We start from the raw sequence: 6000 nt of genomic DNA, 5'->3' as shown, positions 1-6000 counted from the left end.
ATCAGAGGTCAAATACTTAAAATTCCATACCACCCCTGTGTGATGGGGGCGAGAATAGGAAGGGCCAAAGTAAGCAAACTCGTGGGTTGAGATAAGAACAGTTTAATATTTAAAATAAAACAGGAATAATAATAACAATATAATGAAAAGGAAAATAATGAGAGAGAGAGAAGTGAAACCTTGGGAGGAGGGAAAAAACCCAAACAACAAGTGATGCAACTGCTCACCAGCTGCTGACTGATGCCGCCGGTCCCCGAGCTGCGATCACTGCCTGCCTCCCCCAGGCAGCTCCCCCCAATTAACATACTGGGCATGACATTACATGATATGGAATATCCCTTTGGCCAGTTTGAATCCTCTCTCTTGGCTGTGCCCCCTCCCCTCCCGGCTTCTTGTGCACCCGGCAGAGCATGGGAAGCTAGAAAAGTCCTTGACTAGTACAAGCACTACTTAGCAACAACCAAAACATTGGTGTGTTATCAACGTTGTTTTCATACTAAGTCCAAAGCACAGCACTATACCAGCTACAGTGATGAAAATTAACTCTATCCCAGCTAAAACCATGACAGTATCCACCCCTTATTCCATACCATTTATCATGCTCAGGTCCCATACTGTCGAATACAACCACAATAACTACCACCACCCCTCTTCCCATCCTTTGATAAAATACACAGAGATGATTTATCATCCCCTTAGTCTGTGGACCACCCCTGTAAAATGTCTGTAAAATATCCACAAATGACCACAAAATATCCACTGAGTTAGTTTAGTCCATGACTTTGGGCTCTATGTATTGTAAGAGTCTTTCAGGGCCAGAGAGATGGTGTGTGTGGTGCTGGATTGTTGCACGCTGAAGTCAGTCCTTATTCCATCACTGCTGCATTTTGCTTGGTTCAATGAAAGTTCATTTTTCATTAATTTGGGAGATTCCTACTATGACAGCATTGATATGACATATAGGAACCATAGGAGTGATGAAATACATTAGATAGCAATTAACACCCTACTGTTCAGTTCATTGGCTGTTTTCACCCTAAATCAAATCCCCTTGAGGCACACATCGGACTCCTCCATCCTTCCACATCACCCACCAAGTGCACCCAGGTCCCCGAGCAAAAGCAGTCCCACGAATGGGTTTGCCTTTGCCTGAGGCAGGAAGAACCCAGACTGTTTTCCCCAACATATTTTTTCCATGCACTACAGGGACTCTATCCCCTTCCACAGTATGTAGGATTTCTGACTGGGCAGGGCCAGCTCGCCTGGCAGATCCCCTCGTGTTGACTAACCACGTGGCTTTTGCTCAATGTGTATCCCAGTGCTTGAATGTCCCACCCCCCCATTGCTCTCAGTGCAATCATTAACATTCCATTGTACCGTTCATTTTTCCCAGAGGCTGGTGCATGATAGGGGAGGTGATACACCCACTCAATGCCGTGCACTTTGGCCCAGGTGTCTATAAGGTTATTTTGGAAATGAGTCCCACTGTCTGACTCAATTCTCTCTGGGGTGCCATGTCGCCACAGGACTTGTTTTTCCAGGCCCAGGATAGTGTTCTGGGCAGTGGCACGGGGCACGGGATGTGTTTCCAGCCAGCTGGTGGTTGTTTCTATCATTGTTAGCACATGGTGCTTGCCTTGATGGGTCTGTGGGAGTGTGATATAGTCAATCTGCCAGGCCTGCCCATATTTATACTTCAGCCATCGTCCCCCATACCACATAGGCTTTACCCGCTTGGCTTGCTTGATTGCAGGGCATGATTCACATTCATTGATAGCCTTTGCAATAGCATCCATGGTCAAGTCCACCCCTGGATCACGAGCCCATCTGTATGTTGCATCTCTCCCTTGATGGCCTGAGGTGTCATGGGCCCCCAATTGTTGCGCTAACAGCTGAAGAAATTTGGCAGAAAATAAACCCCCTGGCAATCCAGCTGGTCCTCAGATGTCAGAGGGGCTGGGGGTGACTGGGCTTAGATTCTGAGTGATACCCAATTCAGCACTGTTAGTCTGCAAGGGGTTCGCTAACAGGACAATCCCTATTAGTCCAGTTGTGCCCAATAACGCTTCAGGACCAGATTCACTGATAGTGAGGTTTATTGAAGCAACAGAAATACAGGTTCATATTGGATTTCTGGTGATAAATACACTGTCTGCAAAGCACGTGCAAGTATAAAGCTCTAAAACACAAAATAACAAGCTTGTTCTCTAAATTTCCCAGGGGAATCACTCGGTATAACCAAGTGTTCGAGTCTTTCCCAATAGGCATCCCTATGGGGAAGAAGAGAGGTTCAGCCCATCAACTGATCCCAGGAGTCCATGATGGTATCTTCTCTAACATCCCTCTCTCTGGGGGTAATTTTTATACTATTTTATGTTTAGGTGGAGCTTGAGTGACTCAAGTCATACATACTTTTGTTATTGACTGGTGTAGAAATTCCTCACTTCCATTTAAAGGTATAGACTAAGAGAAGTTCAGAGTGCATGCTCAGTGAGGGGTAGTCATACCTTGGAGGCAGGTAACTTTGGGATGGAGGTGTGTATTTTAGTGTTATAATGAGCAAAGTTCACCCACAGGGAATAATGTCCAGGCATGGTTCCATTCAGCCCCTATATCTGTAGTGCTTTATGGACAAGTTTGGCCGTGAAGCCTTCGCTTCACTCCCTTCTCCAGTTATCTCCCTTAGATTAGGACACTAAGCTCCCTCCCTCAGTGTTCCTAACATCTAAGAGTGCAGGTGGTGTTGCTTAGAGGACAATCACTGAACCAATTTCCAGCATGCCAACTGCATTCCACTCTGGAAGTTAACTTTTATGAAATGTGGATATAACTTTAGCATCAATAATTTCAACCTCAGTAATCTCACCCCCAGTAATCATTCCACACATTATTCACCCCATGACTATAGTCACTCAAGCTTCACATTTAGATGGGATTGGGGACGTCTCATGGGATCTTGGTGTGGGGATTATTGATTAATAGGGGAGTTAGGCATTTTCTAATGGTCCACAGTCTAACATACAATATGATTGTTAAAACAAGATATACAAAGGTAAGGATCAATAACACGACAAGTGCATGAAGCATCTTCTTAAAGAGTCCTGTCGCAGTTGGCGACCATCCAAAAAGAGTGTCCCACCAATTATTCTCTCTATCTTTCTTCACTCTTTCCAAGACGCGGTGTATCTCCTCTGCATTGTGATGGACAGCAATTAGAGTTCCTTTTCCTTTGCTCCAAATTCTTTGCAGCAACTGGTTCAGATCATCATGTTGCAACAGTTTTCTCACCAATGTGACATTCATTCCAATGAGGGGTAGGTAACAAGTCTTAATATGATATGTACTTAGATTGTAGCAATTGGTAGGATGTGACAGGAGCTGAATAATTAAAGTCGCATCCCATTATGTCAGTAAAGTTACAAACACAAATATTGGAGTGATTATAAGTATCTACAGCGGTGCTGTCTACAAGTATAAAATCACAAAGGGTTCTCATACAAGCACATCCTCTCCCACTATATACAAGTACAGTTTCAGAGGTTTCTTTGGGATGTATTTCAAAATGACAAATGTTTTGTTCTGCATACAAACAGATATCTTGAACTTTAAGAGCATTACTTTCACAAATAAACCCTTGTTCCCACACAACACATGCAGCAACATCAAGGGTTTCCCATTTGTCCTCTCTTTGTTGGGCCCATGCTCGATGTTCCAATGGATAGAATACTGTTCCATTGTGGTTCAACCCCAGCACAATGAGTGGGTATATGGTATATACCGAAGCATTGCATATTGTCAAAACAAAGGATGTGGCTTTACTGTCGATGGGGTCATAAGTAAAATTGACTAAATACCACCAGGATTGAAACTGTCTCTCAAATTCAATAGCATGATCCCAGATCACTTTTTGAATTTCAGTGGGTAAAACGCCTTCTCCACCTTCCCTTATAATTGTAGCTGCCACTGATTGCATCCATAGTTGGGCCTGGATACAACTAAGAGCCAGAGAGACATTATTTGGGGCTGCACTAAGTCCATCTAGGATTGACTGATGGTCGTCTTTGTTAATTTTTTCCCACTGAGGTAATGTATCAGATAAAAGCTATTGGTTGGTTCCCAGAGCTAAAAGGGAAGATCGCAATGGATGTTCTAATTTGTTCAGATCACTAGTTATCGTGACTAGTTTGTTTGTAAGCACCTCAGCACCAATGCTGTTTAAGATTCCCAATCTGGTTCCCAAAACACTGGTCACATCTCTCTGATCGTTTTTGAGAGGTGAGGGTCTGTCCGTGCAACCATGATGACCATCCTGTATAGGATGTACCCAGGAATGGTGAACAGGTAGGTTTAATTGCAGAGATATTGACCTGCTGTTGTGGTTTAGCCCCAGTCAGCAAGTAAATACCACACAGCCGCTTGCTCACTCCCCCCACCCCTGTGGGATGGGGGAGAGAATCAGAAGGGCCAAAGTAAGAAAACTCGTGGGTTGAGATAAGAACAGTTTAATAATTACACTAGAACAGTAATAACAATAATAATAATAAAATGAACAATAAAATAACAAAAGAGTGAGATGAACCCTCAGGAGGAGGGAAAAAAAACCAAAACCAAACCAAACCCAAACAACAAGTGATGCAACCGCTCACCACCTGCTGACCGATGCTGCCGGTCCTCGAGCTGCGACTGCTTCCCCCCTGACCAGCTCCCCCCAATTAATATACTAGGCATGACGTTACATGATATGGAATATCCCTTTGGCCAGTTTGAATCCGCTCTCTTAGCTGTGCCCCCTCCCCTCCTGGCTTCTTGTGCACCCGGCAGAGCATGGGAAGCTAGAAAAGTCCTTGACTAGTACAAGCACTACCCAGCAACAACTAAAACATCCGTGTGTTATCAACATTATTTTCATACTAAGTCCAAAGCACAGCACTATACCAGCTGCAGTGAAGGAAATGAACTCTATCCCAGCTAAAACCATGACACTTGCATTATCAATTCCACTCGTTTGAGGGACCAGGATGGATTGAAGAGTACTCGCTGTTGCCCTATGCTTTTAATTACGTAGGGACCAGTTACTGATGTGAGGAGACAATTCAATAGGAGGTCGGGCATGGGGATATAATTGTTCAGTGTCAATTTTGAATTGAAAGCCCGAGCTACAGCAAGAGTTGGGGTCCATCCAAAGACACATTACGAACGTTGGATACAGTATAGTAAAAGTGTACCAGCATTCATGTTTGGAAGGACTGGAACGTATGTGATGTTTCACCACAATGTGTAAGGCTGCTGTCATACATTTAGTGTGGTTTTCAATTTGACATCCTACTGAGATGGTGTTTCCTACAGCTATTCTTAACAGTGGAATTCTTTCATCGCCAATAATCCACTGTTGTCTGAGAAAGGTGATATTGTTGTGTACTACTATGGTAAACAAATTTAAATCAGGTGCAGGTACGTTAAAAAGCATGTATGCTTCAACCCATGGACACCCCACCTCACACATGGATTCTACATGTTATGCTTGGTAATCATAAACTCAAATAATAATTCTATACCACATTTGCCCCAGAGACAGAATGCAATCACAGGTTGTGTAAAAGTGAAGTTGTACCAACAATCCAGTTTGGATATGTTGTAACAGTTTTCCTCATTGCCTTTTGGTTTAGAAAAATCAGTGTGATATATTTTGATTTCAGACAGTTTGCTGTGGGTAGAGTCATTGATTATTCGACACACTATCTGTATTTCTTCTCCTGGTATGGCCTGCAGGGACAAAATTTGGCAAACACCATGTTTGTTGTGGGATATTTTGATTCCATGGGTTTGCAATGTCTCCCATCTCCATTCATCTTTCAGGTATGCCTGACCACACATGACCAGAGTAGCGAGATTGAGGCCTGCCTGACTTTTTAGTGGTCCAATACTTTCACTATAATTTAGAAGTGCATGGTCTCAAAGATCATGTGTTTGGAACAGAAGGAATGTACTTATTTCGATTAG

The sequence above is a fragment of the Phalacrocorax carbo genome, chromosome Z (assembly GCF_963921805.1).
Source record: "Phalacrocorax carbo chromosome Z, bPhaCar2.1, whole genome shotgun sequence".
In the NCBI taxonomy this organism is placed as follows: domain Eukaryota; kingdom Metazoa; phylum Chordata; class Aves; order Suliformes; family Phalacrocoracidae; genus Phalacrocorax; species Phalacrocorax carbo.
The sequence above is the reverse complement of the archived record's forward strand: the minus strand, read 5'-3'. Positions refer to the sequence as shown.